The sequence below is a fragment of the Chlorocebus sabaeus genome, chromosome 4 (assembly GCF_047675955.1).
Source record: "Chlorocebus sabaeus isolate Y175 chromosome 4, mChlSab1.0.hap1, whole genome shotgun sequence".
Lineage (NCBI taxonomy): Eukaryota > Metazoa > Chordata > Mammalia > Primates > Cercopithecidae > Chlorocebus > Chlorocebus sabaeus.
The window spans coordinates 89,608,201-89,635,676 of record NC_132907.1 but is presented as its reverse complement, the minus strand read 5'-3'; positions in this window follow the sequence as shown (position 1 = coordinate 89,635,676).

The window sequence follows — 27,476 nt, the reverse complement described above, 5'->3', positions numbered from 1 at the left end:
TCCTTATAAAACCTCTCAGAAATGAAAGAATACAAGGAAGCATCCTCAACCCGATATTTTTGAAAAAATCTACAGCTAGTATTTATTTAATGGTGATTTACTTAATGTCCCTCCCAAGATTAGGATATCTATTCTCACCACTTCTAGATATTTTACTCAGAGCAATAAAGAAAGAGCATTCTAATTAGGAAGAATGAAGTAAAACTGTCTTTATTCACAAATAACAAGATTATCTATGTAGGAAATCTGAGGTTATCTCCAAAAGCTAGGGAAACTGATAAGTGAGTTTAGCAAGTTTGCAAGATATAGGATCAATAAACAAATGCTAATTGCGTTTCCACTGGCAATGAATAATCAAAAATTAAAATGTAAATATCAATAGCATCAAATATATACATCTGACAAAAGACTTGCAAGAAGCAGAGCACTGAAAACTACAAAACATTTCTGAAAGAACTTAAAGAAGACTGGATAAAGGAGTGACAAACTGTGATCTCGGGTTGGCAGAGTTAATATTGTTAAGATGTCTATTTTTTTTTTAAATTGGCCTGAAGTTTAAACTCAATCCCAATCAAAATTTCAGCAGATATTTTTGGTATAAATGGGCAAACTGCCTCTAAAATTTATAGGGGAATGCAAAGGACATACCTCAAACAATATTGAAAAATAACACATTCGAGAAATAATATTCCCTGACTTCAAGACTTATTATGAGGCCCATCAATCAAGGCCATGTGGTATCAAGATTGACTGATAGATCATTAGAACAGAAGATAGAGTCAAGGAACATAGCCACACATATATGAACAAACGATTTTTGGAAAAGTGGCAAAGACTATCTGGTGATGATGTGATAGTTTTTTGAACAAATTTTGCTGGATTTTTTCTTTTCTTTTGAGACAGAGTCTTGCTCTGTTACCCAGGCTGGAGTGCAGTGGCACTATCTCGGCTCACTGCAACCTCCTCCTCCTGGGTTCAAGCGATTCTCCTGCCTTAGCTGGGACTACAGGCATGTGCGCATGCAGTTAATTTTTTGTATTTTTAGTAGAGACAGGGTTTCACCGTGTTAGCCAGGATGGTCTCAATCTCACGATTTCATGATCTGCCCGCCTCAGCCTCCCAAAGTGCTGGGATTACAGGCGTGAGCCACTGTGCCCAGCTGCTGAAATATTTTAATATTCATTTGTAAAATAAAAATAAACTTTCAACTATACCTTTATATGGTATACAAAATTTGTCTAAAAATAGACCATAGAGCTAAATATAAAATCTAAAAATACAAAACATCAAGAAGAAAACACAGGAAGTCTTGTGACATTGGCTTAGATCAGTATGTTTTAGACATGACACCAAATTCCAGTCTGTAAAAGAAAAAGGTTGCAAATTGACCTTCATCCCAATTAAAAACTTCTTTTCTTCAAAACACAGTTTCAGAGAATAAAAACAGAACAAAAGATTGAGTAAAATATTTGTAAATCGTGTGTCTAATAAAGAACTTTTACCACAAATGTGAAAAGAAACAAACTTGATAATAAGAAGACAAACAGTCCAATTTAAAAATGAACAAATGATTTGAACAAACACATTGTGAAAGAAAGTACACAGATGTCAAATGATCAGATCAAAGACGCTCAGCATCCTGCGTCATTAGGGAAGTGCAAATGAAAACCACAGCAATGCCACTGCATACCTGCTAGGATGACCAAGTTGCAGAAAAATAAATAAATTTTAAAAAATAAAGTAAGGTTAAGCCTATAAAGTGTCAGGGAAGATGTGGAGGACCTCAAGCACGTGTATACTGCTGATAGGAATGTAAAATGACAATAAGTTTGGAAAACAGTGCATGTTTCTGCAGAAGTTAAACGTGCCCTCCCAATATGATTTGGCCATACAATTTCTAGAAATTTACCCTCCAGAAATGAAACCAAATGTATGCACATATACATTTGCACAATGTATGTTTATTACAACCGAATCAGCACTAATCAACAATGAGAAATAGCTCAAGTGCTCATCAAGAGCTGAAAAGATGAACCAGCTGGGGTATATGCACCCAGTGGAATACTACTCAGCCATGAAAAAGAATGAACTATGGATACACACTGCAACATGGATGAATGTCAAAATAATTATTCTGAGTGAAAGAAGTCAGAAAACAAAATGATACATTGTATGATTCCTATACATTTCTAAAACAGGCAAACTCATCTGTGGAGCTCAAAAGCAGATCAGTAGTCATTTGAGGATCACAAGGCAGAGTGAAAGGGAGGGATCACAGTGAAACTTTTGGAGATGATTAATATGTTCATTATCTTGATTGTGGTGATAGTTTCATGGGGAGAACTTATGTCAAAGCTCATCAAACTGGACACTTTAAATATGTGCAGTCAATTTTATGTCAGATAAACCTCAATAAAGCTGATTTTCAGTCTTACTAAGATCATCACGTTAATTAGCTCAATAACCATTCCAGCTTCCACACTGAAACACGCATTTTCTTTTATTTCCTCCTAACATGCAAGGCTGCAGGAGGCGGCTGAATCGTCACTTCCGGCTTGACCATGCTCTTTCTGGCTGCTGGCGAAGTAAAGCCCACCCAGGGGAATGTTCTCACATGCACAGGAAGCACCCGTTGACAGGTCAGATGTGATATGAACATGGAGTTGGAACATAGGGAACCTGCCCATTTTATAGGGGCAAGTCTTGGTGTTCAGAATGATGTGCTGCTTTACTTATGATTCAGTTTATGTGTCTTTGTTCACTTAGTTAAAGCAAGAGGCTGACAATATCCCAGTGATGCCAATATATGAAAGACAACTCCAGGGCAGCATTTATCACAGTAGACATCTTGTTATAAAGCATGTCCACTTCAGAGATATGCAAAAAAAACCCCAAAAAACAAAAAAACAAAAACAACAACAAAGACATAATTGCTTTTTTCCTTCTGTGGAGGGTATATTTTTAGTCCTGTGAGCTCTTTATAAACTCACATCGACTTTATTTTTTAACGTGTATGTCTTGCTTGGAAAGAAACCTTCATTCCTTTCCTCAGTTCTGTGACCCTACCACTGCACAAGTGCCACTTGTAACTCTTGGACTTGCCCGCCTTCCCAGACCAGCTTATTCCACTCAGAACAGCAATGGCAATGCAGTTTCTGGAACTTTCTCGCTGGTAAACACCAGCTCCTTCTGTATTCCGAATACCTTATTGTTCTGTGACATTATGGTGATGTCCAAGGAATCATTCTTGGTTGATCCTGAGATTAACTGGGTCTGGGAAACATTTGTTTGTGTGAATATGTTTTCACCGTCCCTGCCCTCAGATCACCATACGGCTCTGAGACTTACGGCCGCCTGTTCATGAGGTGAACTTTCTGAGTTTTAGCCTCTTCGTTTTTGAAATGGTGCGTTGTTTTTGCCACAGTATTGACATGATTGCCTGAAGAGGTATTATGTGTATGTGAAAATATTCAGTAGAGTGCCCCGGGAATTTCTGGCTCTCAAGAAGTGTTAGTTCTTGCTCAATAATCACCCTTGCCATCTGACTGCTATATCAGAAGGTATTCACTTAGCAGTAATTAAGAGGAAAAGCTGATTTTTATCGGTTGCAGTTGTTAAGATTAGATTCGCATACTGGCAGCTGCCCATGCATTCCTGGTGTAAATGTAGTCCTGTGGCGCCACCCACTGACTGATTCTGGACAGCCCCGTGCCTGGTGGCTCTCTCGACTAGATGCTTCAACCAGATTCACGCTCAACTCATTTCCCACCCCCTCAATGGTGACTGTGAAATTCATGCAGCTCACAAAGGAAAATGATTTCTCTAAAAGCCTTAATGGTTTTTAAAGTCTTTGGTCAAGAACCAAGTCAGGTTTACAATGGTAAAAAAAAAAAAAAAGGAAAATGAAATGTTCTCTGTATGTATGTATGTATTATTGTCAGACCCATTTCAGAAGACATATTTTAATTAAACTCCTGAGTAGTGAGAAGCTAACCAGTATTTTTTTGTCTTCTATGTGTCAAGAAAAGTACATGTAAATCAATGTGTTTAAAATAAATAGTAAATCACAAGAATATTGTAGGAGTCATTTTTCTTCATTCACAATGGATAAAATCAGCATTAAAAGAAGTGCTTTGGTAATTTTTATTTTATGATATTAATTCCACTTTCTCCACTGAAATAAAGGAATATCATGCCACTCAAACTAGAATTGAAAAAGAAAAGGTACATTAGGAAAAACCCTCCAAAATATTCTGGAACACCTAATAAAACCAAAGAAATTGCTCTTTAATAGGCCGTGGAAAATGTTGCAATTATTACCCAGTGAACCACATAAATTCTTTCGAGTTACATTTTAACTGCAGACTTTCATTTCTATTCCCCAGCAATACAGAAGAAAAACAATTCCAGGCTAATGTTTAGTTTAAATTGAAGGAAAAAAAATGCTTTTCTTGATTCAGATGCCTCATATAACTGCACTAGTGACAGATGCTAACTTAAATATAACCTGTGTGTCCCTTGTCCTAAAATACGAGTTGGAAAATCCCAGACCTTGTTTCTAAATTTTGTATTTGAGAAGACTGAAGCTCAGAGGAGTTAAATGTTGGAATCCAGTTACATTACACAGCTGGTTAGTGATTGAACTGGAGAAAGAGATAGATTTTTGGTTCTCAGTTGAGTGGTCTTTTCCCCTTCACTACACGCCTCTCAATGAAATATTAATATTTATATGGTCATATACATGAGCATATTATAATTTATACTAAAAGTAAAAATGTACTTTCTAAAAACTTTGGAGGAAATCTACCTTCTTAGACATATGATACAGAAGTCAAAAGCAAATAAAATATCTTGGGTTATAAAATTTATAAATTTAGAATGCTGTTGCTGCTTTCATGACTGCAAAGACGATATTTTTCTTAAGTCTTTGAAATTTCCGTGGACTTCTTGGCCGCTGACTGATAGATTTCAAAGTTCTGGCACTTCTCAGTTGAACACTGTTGTCTGCAAAATGAACTGTAGGTAACCACAAGATAACCGGGATTATGTACATTAAGATGAATCATTCATTAATTTTTGTCTTCATGATAAAATCAATGTCTATTCATTATAAGCTTCTTCAACAGGCAAACATATTTCAATGTGTAAAAAACATAATGAAATCATCAATAATTCTGTTACTGAGCATGTCCAAACAAAATAAAATTACAATTTTGGTATACTTCCCAGAGTCTCTCTCTCTCCTCCTTTCTCCTTCTCATCTCAATCTCTAACTTGTCCATATTGCTTTTCTCATAGTAAATGAGGTAAGCTCATGGTGACTGTTGAAAAACTTCCTTACTTGAGAATATTTTCTGTCTTATATAGGAATATAAAAAGTGAACAAACATAATTACCAAATAGAAGGGCTGTGTGCTGGGAAAATTTACACATTTTCTGAATTTGAAGGGCCTAGGATTCTCAGGCTCTTTTCACTTGGGATCGACTGTTCCAAGTATGAGCATGGCACGCGCACATGTGGGTGTGTGGGCTCAGGCCGTGTCGCCAGTATTTACGGGGGTCTTCAAAAAAGGCCTTGTTTGTGTATTCTATTTTTCACATTCTGCATAAAATTTTAATGTAAATACTGATTTTGTTAATCTTTGGTCTATTTTGCAAATATTGATGCTTTCTTATTTAATTATGATTTCTTTTTTGATGTCCTGATATTAAAAATCACATAGACAAATTTATCAAATGTTTTCAAGGTTTTCTTTTTCTCTTTTGTTTTTTGAGTTAGCAACTTCCTCTTGCCCTTGAGATTTGATATATCTTCATTCATCTTCATTCATCTGCCTTTTGTGGTTCATTAATAGATTCATTAAATATATATTCTAGCTGAAATTTATTTTGGACCTCTCAAAAATGAACCATCTAAATTCATCTTTTCTAGGAAATTAACAAAAAGTGTCATGTTTTATCACCAGTTTAACACTTCTTAAAACATAATTTTTATGTTTGTTTATGGTTTTTTCACAAATTGAATTAGAAAAGCTGGTTGTCTAATTTGTTTTGTTTCACTAACATCTTCTGTTCATCTACTATAATTTTTTATATCAGTAACGTACTTTCTGATAACTGTTTTAGAGCCAGGAGTTCCAGATCTTCGGTTTTGGATGTAGTTTTCTGTCCCTTTATTTTATACTTCTTTTGCATAATCATATTTGAATAGACACCAATAAAAAGGATTATAATTTCTCTGGATGTAATTAAAGCTTAAGTTTTAAAAATAAAGATATTATTTTAAAATAACATTTTAAGGCATGTCTTAAATATTTCAAAGCATGTCATGCCTATTTAAAAGATATTCAGCCTTCAGATAAGATTTGACATTTTCTTCACATGCATTTCCTGCATTTTTTGTTTTAATGTCTTTACAGATATTTTCTACTCTTGTGGCCATGATAAACAGGATGTTAGTAACCATCATGGTTCTATAGATTGTAACATTCTATATTAAAGAATGCTCTTAATTTTGTACAATGAATCATCTGATAAAATTTTACACTACTTTAAATTAGGTTTATTCATTTCTCTGTAGTTTGTCAACTAGAATCACAGGGTTTGAAGATACTTACCTGTACTTTTTATCTTTATAGAAAGTCATTTCATTTTTATTGCATATTTCATATAATTATCTAAAAATTTTTTTAAAATCTTAAGTGATAAAGAGGATATTCAGTTTTTTACTTACATAAAATTGTTCTAATTAAATGCTTTTGTAAGACTTTGATGATTTGCATGAATAGAGGTGATTTATGTTAAAGAACTTTCCACTTCAAGTTTCCTGAGTGATCTTCATTTACTTGCTTTTTTTTCTTGTTTTAATCAGGAAGGAATATTGAAGATGATCAAATTACTTTTATAGCTCTATTGGAATTATCACTATGAACACATAGGCCATATAAGGGGATTTACTAATATTTTTATTCTACTTCACTTTTCTACAGCTGATGTCATTAAATCTATTCTACAATTTCTTTGAGTTTGGTAATTTAATACATTATTCACTAGGAGTGTTAGTATGTTTTTAATTTAATTTTTTGGTTTAATTATGAAACTAATTAGGACTTTAAATTTACCTCTGAGCGCTCTATTAGTTAAATCTCATAAGGACTTTTTGCAGATATATCTTCTTAATTTTAAATGTAATTAATAGATGTTACATAAATTTTAGAAAATAATTTAGGTAACTCTAACATTTATTTTACAAGAGTCCCAGAAATAGTATTATTTCCATTTTTATTCTCTGTTGCTGCAAAAGAAACTTTGTAATGTTACAACAACAATATGGTTATTCTGTGGATTGACTGAGCTCAGATATATGGTTTCCAGTTTTGTGCAATGTTGACTGGAGCTGGAATCACTGGAAAAGTTCCAGCTTTCCACTGTCTTGTGAATCTGCATTGTTTACAACATTACAATACCACTTGTAGTTTCTAGAGAAACTTTTAACATGAGGACAAAGAAATATGCACATGGACATTCGTAGTAGCACATCCGTCATAGCAACAACTGGAAATAATTGAAATGCCTAGTTACGGGAGAATGGATAATAGTATCTCACAAGGTAAAACAAGACAATGGTGTAGATAAACTCATTACAATTACATGCAAAAATATGTGTGAATTGGGCCGGGCACGGTGGCTCACACCTGTAATCCCAGCACTTTGGGAGGCCAAGGCAGGAGGATCACTTCAGGTCAGGAGTTTGAGACCCGCCTGGCCAATATGGTGAAATCCCATCTCTACTGAAATAATACCAAACTTAGCCAGGCATGGTGGTGGTGCCTGTAATTCCAGTTACTTGGGAGGCTGAGGCAGGAGAATCACTTGAACCTAGGAGGTGGAGGTTGCAATGAGCCAAGATTGTGCCACTGCACTCCAGCCTGAGAGATTGAGTGACACTCTGTCTCAAAAAAAAAAAAAAAAAGTGTGAATCTTAATGATGTAACTTGAATGAAAAGAAAGCCCCAGAGCATATCTATTAATATGTATATGTGTGTATACATATATAGCAATGTTTTTAGCTATATAAAAATATTTGATATAAATATAGGTATTATGCATCTCTCTCTATATTATATAACATATATTACATATACATCTATAACATATATTATATATTACATATACACACATCACATATATGTATATGTAATATATGTAACATGTATATAATGTATGCATTTGTATATAGGTAACAAAACATTACATATATACTTGATATAAATGTAGGTATATGCATCTCTCTATACATTATATAACATATATTACATGTATGTATATGTAATATGTGTATATAATGTGCATATGTGCATATAATGTATGTAGCACATACATAAAACATTACATATATACATATTATATATTACATATAGTGCACATATATATAATACATATATATGTAATCTAAAATGAAGCAAAGTACTAATGTAAGGCAATAATTAACACCACAGTCAGGTGGAGCTTAACTTGACGTGTTGAGAAGTCAGGAGGTTGGCATAGATTCAGAACCCTTGGGTAGCTGCATAACATTGGTAATGCTCTAGTTGTTGAGTTGGGCTGCAGGCTCCTTGTGTTACTACATCAATGGATTCCTTAATTAAACTATAAGAGAGTCATGATTCGTGGACCAAGGACCAGTATATAGTACACTGTCATGTTCTCCACACGTATGCTTTATCCATCTTTTCCTGTGGCTGTTCTTGCAACAATCAACACACCAACTTATACCACTGATCTTTCTCTTTCCACAAGCACTTCTTGCTGTCCCTCTGGGAAACTTCAGCCATTTTTGGCTCAGACACAAACCTACAAGTTCAAGGGATTTAGCCCCTTAGGGAACTTTCCTGGACCAAGGGAGATTGAGAGGCAATGGACAAATTGTGGAATTTTCCAATGAAGCCGTCTGGCCCTGGAGTTCTCTTGTTGGAAAATTTTTAATTAAAAATTTAATTTCTTCAAAGGGTAAGTGACTGCAGTTTACCTATTTCTTTTTGAATGAGTTTGGTAGTTTAGGTCTTTGAAATATTTGTCCATTTGGTCTAAGTTGGTAAATTCCTAAGTCCTAAGTTGGTCATAATACTGTCATTATCATTTTAACATCTGTACAGTTTGTCATAACTTTCTTTTATCTGACATTGGCAATTTATGACCCTTCTCTTCTTACTTGTCAGTCTAGCTAGAGGATCATCAAAGACCGAAGTTTTTGTTTGACTAATTGTCTCTATTGCTTTTCTGTTTTCAATGTAATTAAATTCAGCTCTCATCTTTATTATTTCCTTTCTTTGTTTTGGCTTTAATTGGTTCTTCTTTTGCAGTTTCTTAAGGTGGAGTGGTGCACTGTGTTTGGTAAGACTAGAAAAGAGTGAATTGTGCTACATGGTCCCAAAGGGCTGACAGAAAACCCTTCTGACATCTGTTTAGCTAAGGTTGGAGATTAAAAGAGTTACAGTTGTTAGAATAGTGCTTAATTCAAGGGAAGCACCGTATCACTATTATTCTTCTTTAGTCTTTAGAATTTTTGAATACTTGTGTTTTTATGGCTTAAATCATTCACATTATTTCATACTCTTGCTGTTTTTCTATCTTTCTGACTCCATAATATCTGCTGAACATACTGGTTTCTCATGAATTAGACAACTTACTGATTTGATGTCTTTTCCTGCCCATTCTATAATAAGTGTTCTGCTGTGTTTGTATTCTTAAAGTATACTTATAAAATTATTTTTTATCCCTAAAGTTATATACAGTATGGCAAAATAAACAAATTGTCAATACTTAAAAAAAAAGTACATTCATAAACGCTTGAATTTTTGAAATTCTCCCATGTTCTTTCTGGGCATTTTATAAAGGTTTTCATTTGTAGGTTACATCTGTCTTCAAATGGAGCAACTACTGTATATAATTTTATATTTGTAACTTTACTTTATCATTGTCTTATTTTATTATGAATTGAGCCCATGTTTATATGCACTTTCTAGTTCTTGATGTTTCCAATTGTCTATATTTCTTTAAAAAATGCTCCTTTGGACATGTTTATATTGAAGAAGTAATACATATTTGTTGTACAGATGAAATAACATAAATCAAAAGTATAAAATATAAAATAAAATCTAATTTTATTCTTCATCCCTGGTGCGATCTGACTCTGTGTCTTCATCAAAATCTCATCTTAAATTGTAATCTGAATTGTAAGCCCCACGTATTGGGGGAAAGACCTTGTGGGAGGTGATTAGAACATAAGGGCGGTCCCCCAAGTGCTGTTCTCATGATAGTGAGTTGTCACTAGATCTGATGGTTTTATAAAAGGCTTTTCTCCCCTTCACTCTGCGTTCATTCTCTCTCTTGCCACCATGTGAAGAGGTGCCTCCCACAAGGCTTGTAAGTTTCCTGAGGCCTCCCAAGCCATGTGGAACTGTGAGTCAATTAACCCTCTGTTCTTTATAAATCGCCCAGTCTCAGGTATGTCCTTATAGCAGCGTGCGAATGGACTGATACAATCAACCTCTGAGGTATCAGATTAAAAACTTGCTATGTTCATTTCTAGCAGATAGTATTTTTCTCCAAACAGCCACAGCACTACATCTGAACCTACAAGCTCTTCCAGAACCTTGCTGATCTCCATAAGAGATGCCTTTTATTTCACTCTCTTCTTTCATTGTCTACTATAGTGCTGGATGTAGTGCATCTTCCTTCAGCATACAATTTCATATACTTAGAAGAGCACAAAGGCAGAGAATACTGTTACTGAAGGCATTATTAGAGCACACATACTTGGAAGGAGAACTATAACTCTGATATTTGCAATTCTAGAGATTTTTGAAAAAGGAACTTATAACAAGAATGATCAAAATAGATTTGATGACATTATTGTCAGTGGGGTCAAAGAGATTAGGGAAGTCCCAAAATAAACTCTGTATAATGATGACTGGCTCATCCAAAGCAGCAGGGAGAGCCACATACACATGTCTCTCTGATACTTACATGTCCATGGCTTCTAGTAAGGGAAGGTGACCACCAACTCTCGCGTTGGACAGAGAAGCAGAGAATTCAAAATTAGATAAGGAACCAGAATGAGAACTAAGGAGTATCCCAGCCTTTTTGACCAATGTAGAGTCACCTTCATCTTTCCCATGTGAGGGGATGTTCACGGTCACAATTACGTCTATTACTTTAGGTTAGACCCAATGTCAAAGTTCAAGGAAAGTATAATGATGCTTATGTATCGTTTCGCATTATCTTCGTTCTCCTTTGTGTTGAGTACAGAAGAATAGGTGCCTCTGTTGTCGCAACTTTCTTCTTGACTTCTAGCATAGAGCCAAGTTAGCTCTAAAATCATCTCATATCCATGCATCCTGCAAGCATGCTGGATGAATCACATAGTTTTGTGAGGAACACAGTCAGGTTGCAACTATTACTATACTATCAGAACCTACATTTTCTCCTGTCCCAGTCCTTTTAGGAAGCATCTGAAAAAGCTACCTCTCCTATTTCCAAACAAAACAAATTACACATAGCTCAAGAATTATTTGTGTAGCCACATGCTCTGGAAGAGTTAAAATTTATTATGTCTTAGAACAAAGAAAAGAAATGAAGCTATCAGAAATGACAACTTGTAAACTACCTCTTTTACTTTCCTTTATACTCAACTAAATTCTTCTTCATTGCACTTTTTACCACCTGATACCATATTAAGATTTGGTTCCTCATTCTCTCTTTCCTCTTCATAATTTACATTTTGCTCTATGTGGCTATTCAAAACTTTCCTTTTCACCATTATATCTCCAGTATCTAAAAGCTGTTAGACACTCATCAAATATTTATTAAAGAAATTAATATGTGATCTAAGAAAGTGGTGCCTCAGTCAAGTGACGAAATGAGCTCTGGTATCACTGACAACTATGCAAATTCTTTGCCACAAGTCACAGAACAAATGACAGCACTATCACATCCCTCCAGGTTACAACCTAGAGGAAAGGCTGCTGAGGGTAGTGGACCAACTCCTGCATTTCATTTGTTGAGGAAACTCAAATGCTATCAAAGACAAATTCTTATATTTTGTAAAGTTCAAATACATTAATATCTTCTAAACCAGGAAAATTTCTTTTGCTAGGCAGAATATCAAGTTTAAATTCATCAATTTATTAATGTATTAATTTCACTTATTAATCATATGCCCCCACTTGACACCTAGTTTTGCCACTTTGACAAAGAAAGATGCCTCATATCTCATAGCAAATCTTTGCCTTCTGTGACTGCATGAGTTGATAAGGACTGTGCCCCAAATCCCCAAAGCAGTGTGTTCAATGCTGTACAAATAGTTAACTTCATCAAAGCTGAGATTTTCAACCATCATCTTTTCATGACAATTTACTAAGGAAATGGAAGATCCCAGAGGATGTCTTTAAGTGTTTGATTGAAATGCTAAGCAATAAGAAAAACAGGAAGAAGTTGATTTTATGAACTATTGAACAGACAAAAAGCCATTCATGAGCTGATGTGCTGGAAGTATTTCTAGATGTGTGAATAACGCAAAGGCTTTGATTCAAAGGCCCGTTGGCCTCATTATGCACAAGCTTCTGCCCTACACAGAAGAGATTGGGAGCACATAATGGTGTCAACTCTTCAGGGTTCAGGGAAATGCTGTGAAGGCTCTGTTTGAGGAGAAAGATGGCCGAATAGGAACAGCTCCAATCGACAGCTCCCAGTAAGACCAATGCAGAAGCTGGGTGATTTCTGCATTTCCAACTGAGGCACCCAGTTCATCTCATTGGGACTGGTTAGACAGTGGGTACAGCCCACGAAGGGCGAGCAGAAGCAGGGTGGGGTGTCACCTCACCTGGGAAGCACAAGGGGTTGGAGAACTCTCTCCCCTAGCCAAGGGAAGCCGTGACGGACTGTGCCACGAGGGGTGGTGCAACCCAGCCTAGTCACTATACTTTTCCCACAGTCTTCACAACCTGCAGACCAGGAGATTCCTTCAGGTGCCTACACCACCAGGGTCCTGGGTTTTAAGCACAAAACTGGGCAGATGTTTGGGCAGACACCAAGCTAGCTGCAGGAGTTCTTTTTCATACCCCAGTGGCCCCTGGAATGCCAGTAGGAGAGAACCATTCACTCCCCGGGGAAGAGGGCTGAAGTCAGGGAGTCAAGTGGTTTAGCTCAGTGGATCTCACCCCCATGGAGCCCAGCAAGCCAAGATCCACTGGCTTTACATTCTCACACCCAGCACAGCAGTCTGAGGTCAACATGGGATACTCAAGCTTGGTAAGCGAGGAGAGTCCACCATTACCAAGGCTTAAGTAGGTGGTTTTCCCCTCATCATGTAAACAAAGCCACTGGGAAGTTCAAACTGGGTGGAGCCCATTACAACCTGGCAAAGCCACTGTAGCCAGGCTTTCTGTCTAGATTCCTCCTCTCTGGGCAGGGCATCTCTGAAAGAAAAGCAGCAGCCCCAGTCAGGGGCTTATAGATAAAATTCCCATCTCCCTGGGACAGAGCACCAGGGGGAAGGGGTAGCTGTGGGCACAACTTCAGCAGACTTAAACCTTTCTGCCTGCTGTCTCTGAGGAGAGCAGCAGATCTCCCAGCAAAGCACTGGAGCTCTGCTAAGGAACAAACTGCCTCCTCAAATGGGTACCTGACCCTCATGCCTCCTGATGGGGAGATACTTCCCAGCAGGGGTCAACAAACACCTCATACAAGAGAGCTCCAGGTGGCATCTGGTGGGTGCCCCTCTGGGATGAAGCTTCCAGAGGAAGGAGCAAGCAGCAATCTTTGCTGTTCGGCAGGCTCTGCTGGTGATACCCAGGCAAACAGGGTCTAGAGTGGACCTCCAGCAAACTTCAGCAGACATGCAGAAGAGGACCCTGACTGTTAGAAGGAAAACTAACAATCAGAAAACAATAACATCAACATCAACGAAAAGGATGACCACACAAAAATCCCAATCAAAGGTCATTAACATAAAAGATCAAAGGAAGATATATCCATGAAGATGAGGAAAAAAACTTTCAGTAAAAATGCTGAAAATTCCAAAACCCAGAATGCCGCTTCTCCTCCAAAGATATCACAGCTCCTTGCCAGCAAGGGAACAAAACTGGATAGAGAATGAATTTGACTGAAGTAGGCTTCAGAAGGTAGGTAGTAACAGACTCCTCCAAGCTAAAGGAGCATGTTCTAACCCAATGTAAGGAAGCTAAGAACATTGGTGAAAGGTTACAGGAACTGCTAACTAGAATAATCAGTTTAGAGAAGAACCTAAATGACTTGATGGAGCTGAAAAATACAGCATGAGAACTTCATGAAGCATACACAAGTATAAATAGCTGAATCAATCAAGTGGAAGAAAGGATATCAGAGATTAAAGATCAACTTAATGAAATAATGCATGAAGACAAGATAAGAGAAAAAAGAATGAAAAGAAATGACAAAGACTGAAAGAAATACAGGACTGTGTGAAAAGACAAAATCTACATTTGATTGGAGTACCTGAAAGTGATGGGGAGAATGGAACCAAGTTGGAAAACACATTTCAGGATATTATCCAGGAGAAATTCCCCAACCTAGCAAGACAGTCCAATATTCAAATTCAGGAAATACAGAGAACACCACAAAGATACTCTACGAGAAGAGCAACCCCAAGACACATAATCATCAGATTCACCAAGGTTGAAATGAAGAAAGAAATGTTAAGGGCAGCCAGAGAGAAAGGTCAGGTTACCCACTAAGGGAAGCACATCAGACTAACAGTGAATCTCTCTGCAGAAACCCTACAGTTCAGAAGAGAGTGGGGGACAATATTCAACATTCTTAAAGAAAAGAATGTTTAACCCAGAATTTCATATCCAGCCAAACAAAGTTTCATAAGTGAAGGAGAAATAAACTCCTTTACATACAAGCAAATGCTGAGGGATTTTGTCACCAACAAGCCTGCCTTAAAAGAGTTCATGAAGGAAGCACTAAATATGGAAAGGAAAAATCAGTAACAGCCACTGCAAAAACATACCAAAATGTAAAGACCACCAACACTATGAAGAAACTGCATCAACTAATGGGCAAAATAACCAACTAGCATCATAACGACAGGATCAAATTCACACATAACAATATTAATCTTAAATGTAAACAGGCTAAATGCCCCAATTAAAAGACACAGACTGGCAAATTGGATAAAGAGTCAAGAACCATCAGTGTGCTGTATTCAAGAGACCCATCTCATGTGAAAAGACACACATAGGCTCAAAATAAAGGGATTGAGGAAGATTTATCAAGCAAATGGAAGGTAAAGAGAAGCAGGGGTTGTAATCCTAGTCTCTGGTAAAACAGATTTTAGACCAACAAAGATCAAAAAACACAAAGAAGGCCATTACATAATGGTAAAGGGTTCAATTCAACAAGAAGAGCTAACTATCCTAAATATATATGCACCCAATACGGGAGCATCCATATTCATAAAGCAAGTCCTTAGAGACCTACAAAGAGACATAGACTCCCACACAATAATAGTGGGAGACTTTAACACCCCACTGTCAATATTAGACAGATCAACGAAACAGAAGGTTAACAAAGATATCTAGGACTTGAACTCAGCTCTACACCAAGCAGAACTAATAGACATCTACAGAACTCTCCACCCCAAATCAGCAGAATATACATTCTTCTCAGCACTACATCGCACTTATTCTAAAATCGACCACATAATTAGAAGCAAAACGCTCCTCAGCAAATTTAAAATAACAGAAATCACAAAAAAATTGTCTCTAAGACCACAGTACAATCAAATTGGAACTCAGGATTAAGAAACTCACTCAACACTGCACAATTACATGGAAACTGAACAACCTGCTCCTGAATGACTACTGCATAAATAAGGAAATGAAGACAGAAATAAAGATGTTCTTTGAAACCAATGAGAACAAAGACACAATGCACCAGAATCTCTGGGACACATTTAAAGCACTGTGTAGAGGGAAATTTATAGCACTAAATGTCCACGTGAGAAAGCATAAAATATCTAAAATCGACACCCTAACATCATAATTAAAAGAACTAGAGAAGCAAGAGCAAACACACTGAAAAGCTAGCAGAAGACAAGAAATAACTAAGATCAACAGAACTAAACTAAACTAAACTAAGATCAACAGAACTAAAGAAGGTTACCATAGCCTTGTAGTATAGTTTGAAGTCAGGTAGTGTGATGCCTCTGGTTTTTTCTTTTTGCTTAGGATTGTCTTGGCTATACGGGCTGTTTTTTGGTTCCATATGAAACCAAAAAAACAGAACTAAAGAAGACAGAGACATGAAGAAACCTTCAAAAACTCAGTGAATCCAGGAGTTGGTTTTTTGAAAAGATTAGCAAATAGATAACTACCCAGACTAGTAAAGAAGAAAAGAGAGCAGAATCAAATAGACAAAATAAGAAATGATAAAGGGGATATCACCACTGACCCCACAGAAATGCAAACTAACATCAGAGAATACTATAAACACCTCTATGGAAATAAACTAGAAAATCTAGAAGAAATGGATACATTCCTGGACACATACACCCTCCCAAGACTAAACCAGGAAGAAGTAGAATCCCTGAATAGACCTATGACAAGTTCAGAAATTGAGACAGTAATTAATAGCCTACCAACCAAAAAAAGCCCAGGTAAAATTCACAGTGGAATTTTACCAGAGGCACAAAGAGGAGATAGTACCATTCCTTCTAAAACTGTTCCAAACAACAGAAAAAGAGGTATTCCTCCCTAACTCATTTTATGAGGCCAGCACCATCCTGATACCAAAACCTGGCAGAAATACAACAAAAATAGTAATTTTCAGGCCAATATCCCTGATGAACATTGATGCAAAAATCCTCAATAAAATACTGGCAAACCGAATCCAGAAGCACAATAAAAAGCTTATGCACTGCAATCACTTTGGCTTCATCCCTGCAAGGTTGGTTCAACATGCACAAATCAATAAACATAATCCATCGTAAAAATAGTACCAGTGACAAAAAACACATGATTATCTCATTAGATGCAGAAAAGGCTTTCCATAAAATTCAACAGTCCTTCATGCTAAAAACACTCAATAAACTAGGTGTTGTTAGAATGTATCTCAAAATAATAAGAGCTATTTATGACAAACACACAGCCAATATCATACTGAATGGGCAACAGCTGGACACATTCCCTTTGAAAACCAGCACAGACAAAGATGCCCTCCTCTCACCACCCCTATTCAACATAATATTGGAAGTTGTGGCCAGGGCAATTAGCCAAGAGAAAGAAAGAAAGTGTATTGAAATAAGAAGAGTAAAAATCAAATTATCTCAGTTTGCAGATGACATGATTGTATAACTAGAAAACCCCATCATCTCAGCCCCAAAACTACTTAATCTGATAAGCAACGTTTGCAAAGTCTTAGGATACAAAATCAATGTGCAAAAAGCGCAAGCATTCCTGTACACCAATAATAGACAAACAGAGAGTCAAATCATGAGTGAACTCTCATTCACAATTGCTACAAAGAGAATAAAATGCCCAGGAATCAAACTTACAAGGGATGTGAAGGACTTCTTCAGGAAGAACTACAGACCACTGCTCAAAGAAGTAAGAGAGGACACAAACAAATGGAAAAACATTCCATGCTCATTGATAGGAATAATCGATATCTTGAAAATGGCCATACTGCCCAAAGTAATGTATAGATTCAATGCTATCCTCATCAAGCTACTACTGACTTTCTTCACAGAACTAGAGAAAACTACTTTAAATATCATATGGAACCAAAAAAGAGCCTGTATAGCTAAGACAAACCTAAGCAAAAAGAAAAAACTGGAGGCATCACACTACCTGACTTCAAACTATACTACAAGACTACAGTAACCAAAACAGAATGGTACTGATACCAAAACAGATATATAGACCAATGGAACAGAACAGAGTCCACAAAAATAATGCCACACATCTACAACCATCTGACGTTTGACAATTCTGACAAAAACAAGCAAAGAGGAAAGGATTTCCTATTTAATAAATGGTGTTAGGAAAACTGGCTAGCCATATGCAGAAAACTGAAACTGGTTCCCTTCCTTACACCTTACACAAAAATTAACTCAAGATGGATTAAAGATTTAAACATAAGACCTAAAATAGTAAAAACCCTAAAATAAAACCTAGGCAATACCATTCAGGACAGAGGCATAGATAAAGGCTTCAGACTAAAACACCTAAAAGTATTGCAACAAAAGCCAAAATTGACAAATGGGATCCAATTAAATGAAACAGCTTCTGCACAGCAAAAGAAACTATCATCAGCGTGAACAGGCAACCTACAGAATGGAAGAACATTTTTCCAATCTATTTCTCTGACAAAAGTCTAATACCCAGAATCTACAAGAAACTGAAACAAACTTACAAGAAAAAAACAAACAACCCCATCAAAAAATGGGCAAAGGATATGAATAGACACTTTTCAAAAGAAGACATTTATTCGGCCAACAAACATATGAGAGAAAGTTCACCATCACTGGTCATTAGAGAAATGCAAATCAAAACCGCAGTGAGATACCATCTCTATCTGTGGTATCAGATATGGCAATCTTTAAGAAGTCAGGAAAGAACAGATGCTGGAGAGGATGTGGAGAAATAGGAGTGCTTTTATACTGTTGGAGGGAGTGTAAATTAGTTCAACCATTGTGGAAGACAGTGTGGCAATTCCTCAAGGATCTGGAAGTAGAAATACCATTTGGCCCTGCAATTCCATTACTGGGTATATACCCAAAGGATTATAAATCATTCTGCTATAAAGACACATGCACAAGTATGTTTATTGCAGCACTATTCACAATAGCAAAGACTTGGAACCAAACCAAATGCCCATCAATGATAGACTGGATTAAAAAAAATGTGGCACATATACACCGTGGAATACTATGCCGCCATAAAAAGAATGAGTTCATGTTATTTGAAAGGACATGGATGAAGCTGGAAACCATAATTCTCAGCAAACTAACACAAGAACAGAAAACAAAACACCACATGTTCTCACTCATAAGTGGGAGTTGAACAATGAGAACATATGGTCACAGGGAGGGGAACATCACACACTGGGGCCTGTCGGGGGGTGGAGGGCTAGGGGAGGGATAGCATTAGGAGAAATACCTAATGTAGATGATGGGTTGATGGGTGCAGCAAACCACCATGGCACATGTATACCTATGTAACAAACTTGCACCTTTTCCACATATATCCCAGAACTTAAAGTATAATTTAAAATAACAATAATAATAATTTAAACTTTCACATAAAGAAGAATTCTGGTCAATTTTCTAGAAAAGGAAATTTGTATCTTTCTTAAAACTTTGAAGATACATTTTGTAAATATGTTACCTTGTGGATAACTTTTCAAATTAAATGTGCAAATGCATTAAAGGCACAGAAACCAGCAAAAATAAAGTAATTGAATTGAGTACAAAGGGAAGGATATGATACAACTTTAATTCTAGGATCTTAGATGATCTAGGTAGTTCTTGAATTAACCTATCCTTTTCTGGCCAAGAAACTGACAACACCTATAATTTGCTAAAATATATCCTAAAGAATTGTTTACTTGTTGTCATAAAAAAAACGAAATTGATTGTATTACAAAGAGAATGTCCATGGCTCTTTTGAAACCTTCTCAAAAATTTTAATTTCTTATCTAATGCAAACATCAATAATGTTCTTATTTATTTATGTTTAACTTTATCCAGAGTAAATTGTACTTATTGTTTAAACAGTTTGTGCTTAATAATCTTTGCTTTTTTCAGGAAGATTTTATCGTATTTTCTCATAAAAAGAGAGACATTTGTTATAGTTATCTTTTTCTCACTTAAAAACTCAAAATAGTACTAGTCAAGTTGAGCATAGAAACATCCTATATTTTTTTGTAGTTTCTCTATCTGTATATAGTAAGTTGGTCAGTTCGTTGAAAAATTTAAGATAAGTTCTTCTCTGAACTTTGCTGTATTATTTCTACAGAAGGTCATGCTTAAAGTTTCTCTTTAAATACTTTTAAGAAAAGGTACGAGGTCCACAGGAGCCCAATATTCTGTTTACTGACAACCCTGATGCCAGACATTGCATATGTCAGACACTGTGAAGAAAGATCTGTGGCAAATATTCTAATTTACACGTACTACTCCATGCACCGTGAACTTGAGGCTCCTGTTAATGAATCAGATGCACTCACTCTGTAACTACTGTTCTGAGCACTGCTTTAGACCAAGTATTTTAGAAGCCATGTCTTCAATCCTTTGCACAAGCTGAGCGTTTCCTTTGCATTTGCAGCAGAACAATAGACAGATGATCATTATCCACCCACAGGCTGAACACACGCAGGGGGAATAGATGAAAATGCTTCATGATGGGCTTCTGCCCACATAGGCGTTTTCATATTTGGGAGTTTTTTTCAGTTTAAAATGCATGTTAAGGACAAAGACATAAACAATCTTCCTTTAAACTCTGCTTGTCAAGGAGCACCTATTTCTGATACATAAAAAACAAAACAAACAAACAAACAACAAAACAACTCCTGATGAGCCTATGTTGAAAACAAGCATAAATAGTGGTGATAAAAAGAAAAGAATGTAGATAATATGTGTTTGTTGGAAGCTGGCTGAAAGTGCAGATGAGTTGCAAGGCTGGAAAGAAGCAAAGACTGGTGATATTCATCATTTAAAAAATGAGTAATTTTAAGGCTGCATTCTGCAGGGAAAACAATAATTACACATTTAGGTCAGCCTGGAGGGACCTCTGAGATTGTTTCAGGCTTAATATTTCTACCTCTAACTCAACATTATACTCAATTAGTCTGCCTTTGTCCAAAATTAGAAAGAGATTTTAAAGGGCCTGATTCTTTCTTGCTGTGAGGAACTTTCCCCTTGGAGAGTGCAGCACACACATTGCAAGATTAAACCTTCCTTTTTGTTTCTGCAACCTAAGCTAATATAGCAGGACCTTGTAATGTCTCACAGCAGAAAATTGATATAGTGAGATCAGGAAAGATAAACTATAATGACTGAAAAGGGCATTCACAGCCAATCCAAAGGGCTGGGTGAATTTTTTTTTCCATATAAGGGAATTTATCTAAAAGAGTCATATCTGTTGAGTTCAATGCTAGTATGAACTAGGAAAAAAATGTAAAAGCTTGAAGTTGGTAAAAATATTGACAATTTCAAACACAGCCAAGCTTAGAAGTCACTATCAGAATTCCTCAATGTCTCAAATGACTTAATTTCTCTAAACGTTGACCATTATGTATAAGTGCTTCTGTTAAAAGATACATATAAGTCTTACCATTTACCTTTCAAAGTGGGAAACTGAAATACAGACTTTGCTATGGTTCTGTAGCCAGAGTTTGAATTCCAGGTTTGCAAAATTATAACCTTCAAGGTATAAAATATGTGGCTGCCACATGACATGAGCTCTGACATGTGAGTGGTGCTCAGCTTTTACAGCAGCAGGAAACAGAAGAATTCTGAGGATGCTCTTGACTGTTGCCTTCAATATTAATAAAAGGAAAACAGGTGAATTATATTGTTTCATCCTTCTACCCTCATAAAGATAAGCTTTCTTTTTGCGAATGTACCAGTCCTTGATTGCTTATTTTCTGTGTCTATTTGTCATTTCTTTTAACAGTCAATGCTAGACTTTTGGATAATTGAAATGTTTTGCCTTCCTTGTGTTATCTGGGTCTCCATATCCACTGTGTCTGATATACATTAGATAATCAATTTGGTGCAGGGCAGGCCAGCTCCAAAACTGGGACTTAACCTGGGGAGGTTCTTGGCTTTGCTCAGGAAGGATTTCAAGAGCGAGCCAGTATTAGAAGAAAACAGCCTTGTTGAGGCAGTGGTGTTACAGATCCATGACTGGTCCTGCAGAGCAGAGCTACCCCACAGGTAGTGTGCTGAGAGCAGCAGCTCAGGGCAGTTCTGCTGTCATATTTATGCTCACTTTTAACTACATGCAAATTAAGGGTCAGGTTATTCTGAAATGTATCAAAAAAGGGGAGTAACTTCCTGGTTTTTGTCATGGAAAGGGGAAGTAACTTCTGGGTGTTGCCATGACATGGTAAACTGTCATGGCATTGGTTGGCATGTCTTATGAAGAGGCGTTTTAGTGCCTCTTCTCTGTTCCAGCCAGTCTTCAGTCTGATCCAGAGTCGAGTCCTATATCCTACTTCAAATAGATGTTAACTCCTTTTCTCATTTTTGTCTGATGGTGAAGTTTCTAAGTAAAGAGTAGGGACTTTGCTGAAAATGGTGACAAAGTCCCTCCAGGGCAGGTTGGAGACTAAGAAATACACTCCAAAAGGTATGTAAAAATCTCCGAGTAAGGTGCGATTGCTGTAGAAGGATCTCTGACCACTGAAGCATAAGGTGTCCTACCTTCTCTTGTATTGAGAGTGTGGGCCTCAATTCAAATTTCAAACACTGAATAAAGTTAAAATAGTTGTTAAACTGCTGACATTTTCTCCAAATGTAACAAAGAATGTGAATGTGGTGAATAACAGGATATCGATGTTCAAAATCTATGTTTCTCATCTAAAAAATCATGTATGAAACTCCCATTTTTAGTTTCCAAGGAGGAAAAAAATCCACAAAGTTTAGGCATATTAATATTTATGAGTTAAAGAGAATAAAACTTATTTCAGGAAATGCAAGATGTTAACAGTATGAAAAATTTTCAGGCAGACATTTGGAAGAAGCTAGGAAGAGAAGTTTTTTTTTTTTTTTAAATAAAGAGAATAAGGTATTTTTTTCTTGTTTTCTTCAATGAAATTAAGAAAAAAACAATACCACACCATAGTGATCATATTATTAGTGGTAAAAAGAGGAAATAAGTTGATAATGACTAGTAAAGTGCATTTGGAACAGACCGGAATAGTTCTAATAGCTAAAAAGTCTCATCCAAGAATTTCATTTAATTTAAAACTTTAAATAACTATTCAATAAGAATAAATATTAACAAGGCTATATCAGAAAGATGTATAGCTTTCCTGGCTCTGTATGTACCTGACAAAAATTATGAAAGGCAGAACATTAAAAGAATTATAAAAAGAAATATATAAATCCACAATCATTGTGTATATATTTAACATAACCTCCTCAGAAATTGATAGGCCAAATAAAGCAAAAAGCTAGCAAAACCAAAGAACACATGTGGAAAATTAACAAAAATTGAACACACTATATTCTTCAAGACATATCTCAAAACAATTAAGACATCTACATTATATCTTCCACACTCCTGAATGATAATTATTTGGAATAATTATAAATGAAAACTGAAAAAATAACCAAAATCATCCTATATTTTGGTAATATAAAGGCAGACTTCTAAATTCTTAAGTGTATCAAAGACAAAATGATAATGGAATATTAAAAATTATAAAAATGTGATTTCCACCATGACTTAGTAGATGTATTATTAATCTATTTCACACTCACAGAGGTGGAATTTAACAACCCTGCTTCAGTTCTTTGCCCAAGGATATACTAAGTGAATGCCAAAACCAGAAATTAAAGTCTAATCTTCTGATTCAAGAAACTGTCTTCTTTTTGATGCTTTTATAACCCTGCCCATAAAATAAGTAGTGTTATCAATAATACTAACAAATACTTTGTTTTACCTAATGAAGTTAATATTCATAAACTTCGTGAAATATCTTAAGATTTTCTTGGTTCATCATAGCAAATATACATGGGCCCTTAAATAATCTACCTGCTGTCACCTTTGAGTTAGGAGGAGGTTGTGTTAATGTGTATGGTGAGGAAGTGCAGATGATAAGGACTGGACATTGTGATGATTCACATTTATGCTCACGAGGAATAATAATCATCATTCCAAATAAGCCACATTCCTTGGTAAGGTTCTTCGTTACACAAAAATATGACTGATTTTGTGCAAGTGTGGTTAAATCTGATTTCAAACATATTATGGAATAGTCACATGCTTCTCTTCTAGACCTGCTTCCTTTTGGTCTTACCCTGTCTTTTGGCTTTGGATGTACCTGAATGCCAAGGAACTCCTCTTCTTTCTACTGCAACCTCTGTCCTAAACTATAGACTCAGATGTCAGCCCCACCGCCTGCCCCACTCCCATTTGGATGCCTGACACACATCTCAAAATCAACAGGTCCAAACTGAACTCTCAGATCTCCAACTCACCCCTGTCCAAACCTCTTCCATCCCCTCTCCTTCAGCAGATGGCCATGGTCTTTCAAGCTCCTGAGACCAAAAAGCTTGAAGTCATCCTTGACTCTTATCTATTCCTTGTGTTCCACAGCCAGGAAGTGAGGAAATCTTGTTTGCTCAACTTTCCTATATCTTCAGAATCTGACCCCTTGTCACCACGCCACAGCTCTGACTCAGTCTGGGCCATCATCTCTCCTGCCTGCACATCTGCAATGCTTTCCAGTCGGTTGTCCTACTTCCATGCTGAACTCTCGGCAGTCAGTCTCTCCAAGTCTCTCTGTGGAAGCTGAAGTCCTCAGGAAGGTGTAATAGTTCATTCTCACATTGCTAATAAAGACGTACCTGAGACTGGATAATTTATAAAGGAAAGAGGTTTGATTGACTCAAGTTCAGCATGGCTGGGGAGGACTCACAATCATAGCAGAAGGTGAAGGAGGAGCAAAAGCACATCTTACATGGTGGCAAGCAAGAGCGTGTGTGCAGGGTAACTGCCCTTTATAAAACCACCTGATCTTGTGAGACTTACTCACTATCATGAGAACAGTATGGGAAAACCCACCCTTATGGTTCAATTACCTCCCACCAAGTCCCTCCCATAACATGTGGGGATTATGGAAACCAGAGTTCAAGATAAAATCTAAGTGGTGACACAGTCAAACCATATCAGATGACCCTCAGCAGGCCACACAATATGCCCCCATTTCCACCCCTGACAGTGTCTCCCACCCATAGTAGACCATGCACTGGCCCCTCGTGATCCTGGACCTTACCTGACATGATACTCCCACCCTGAATATAGCAATGTAGGCTACCCAGCCCTCCCAGGCTGTCCTGGGCAACCTGACTCGGGCCTACTTTTAATTTTTCTTCATTTCACAATCCATCATATGTTAATATTTATTGAGTCATCTTGCTTATTGTTTACTTCCTATCTCCTTCTTCAGAAAGATGAAAGACATTATTTAATGTTAAAAAATGTGCTATCTGCTAATTGGTAATATTGGCCTAAGCCCTGTGCAAGTACACCAGCTTTTAGCAGGAACCAAACGACTCCCCACGTATGAATTTCAGTCTTTACAATCAATGTGCTTCATGTTCCTGAGTCTATGGTAGAGCTTGCCTTATTCATGTCGTGAGCAACACACTTGATGAAATAACATAATAAAAATGCTTCTTTCATTCAGTGCAATGATTAACGTATCAGGTACCATTTTAATTTTATTAATAAAATATTTCACAGTAGTATTTCTTTTAAACTAACTTAATAGAAACAATTATTTTTTATCTGTTTTCACACTGAGGCTTTAATAGAAGATATTCTACAAATATATTAATTTATGCCTAATTTGTTTAAACAAAAAAAAAACCCTACACAATATTTTTTACAAATTAATTATTAGATGTAGGGCTGTGAGTAACTTAATTTCTGAAGCCTCTTGGAGGGAATGGCATTAATACACTAAATGTCACATCAGTAGACACAATGTGGGATGAGGTATACACAGATGGAATCACAATAGGAGGCTCGAAAGAAGTAGGAAGAGACAGCTATATATCTTCTGTGCTTCTTTTTAAATATCTATTTTTCATTTCAGAGTTTCTCATTCCCTTAGGTGCAGTATGAACTTAAAAGCAACCTAGATTCTTCATAGGACTTTTAGAGTATATGATAGATCAATAATTTGTTGGTTTGTTTATGAAATATGCCAACTTACTAGGACAGAGTCATTTTTAAGAGGAAGCCAAGATCAATATATATGTGCATAGATTTATGGGTGTTTTTGTTACAATCAGAATAAGTCCATTTAAAGAACTCTAAACGGCAAGGCTGGCTGTTTTTACTGTGATCTATTGGCTCATGGGTACCACTTTAATTCCAGAGACTAAAAATATCCATCTGAGACTTTCATTCTGATAAACTCTCCTTGAATGTAACTAATTTTAACAGTTAGATTTTTAAATTGCAGACAAATAACAACCCAGCTGTAACTTAACAGCATAATCTCTAAAATTTGCTCCCTTTCTTAGGAGTACCAAATAATTGTTCCTGCCAGTGGATTTTAGAGTTATAGCCTTCTGAATTTTAATACCGCATTTTTTCCTTTACAGAATTAAAGAAAGGAAGCAGAATTATGGACTTAAACATGTGTTATGGCTTAACTATCGAACCACACCTGTGTTCCCACATGACTCAGCTGTGATACCTTTCTTTGTGTAGCTGGTTGGATCTCATCCATGCTACTCTGGACAATCTAGTTTGGGCAAAGACAGAAGACACAGGTAAACGTCCTCATTCGGTGTATTAATTTCAGTGATACTTTCATTCTGTTGGTCTACTGAGCATAATCAGCTGGTCTATTGACATTGCACAATTAACCCAAAGAGATGGGCTGGCTTCAGGTAGTCCAACTAAATAGAAAGGACGAGAAACATCGTGACATGGCAGCAGCATCTTTCTAAAGCTCTCATAGACATAACTGTAAGATGAGGTATGGGGCAAGTTAATACTCTCCAGCTACAGAGATGGGAGTGTGGTAGTTATCTCCATCTTACATTTCAGTTGTGATCATTTTCATCACACACTCCCCACGGTGCGGCTCACTTTAATGGTGAATGTAATAAACTTCTGTCATCCTTCCCCACCCTCAACTGCATGTAGGTTTCTGACCAGAAAGGTAAACACAGTGTCATCTAACTTTTAAAGTGTTAATCACTAATCGAAGCCACAATTTCTTATTTGACAAATAAGAAATTAAATTTTTTTTCCATTCATAGTATTTGATAAGAGAATGATTCCAATTAGATCACCCCTAGGTAAACAGATTTTCTTCCTTTTAGGGATCTGTGAGGAAAGACATTTAGAGTCTCCTCTCCTTGGCTCTTGACCTGAGCCTCTACTGTGCCACTGAGTTGGAGGGTGAAATCTGGAACCGCATACTCAAACACCTGCACTGTTCTTCCAAAAACAACCAAGTTGAAACGGTAAATGACTCATCTGGTATCTCTTAAGCTAAGGTGCAAAGGTGCAACATCATCAGTGAATACATTCAGTTGCATATGTACCTAAACAGTGTATTTCCAGCTTCCTCCTAATCTGATCCCAACTCACATATCCCTCCTCTGCATCTCTTCCTGCTTCCCACCTGCATGGTCTCCTCCCCTTAGCCTACCATGTCTCACTGCTCCTGATCATGTG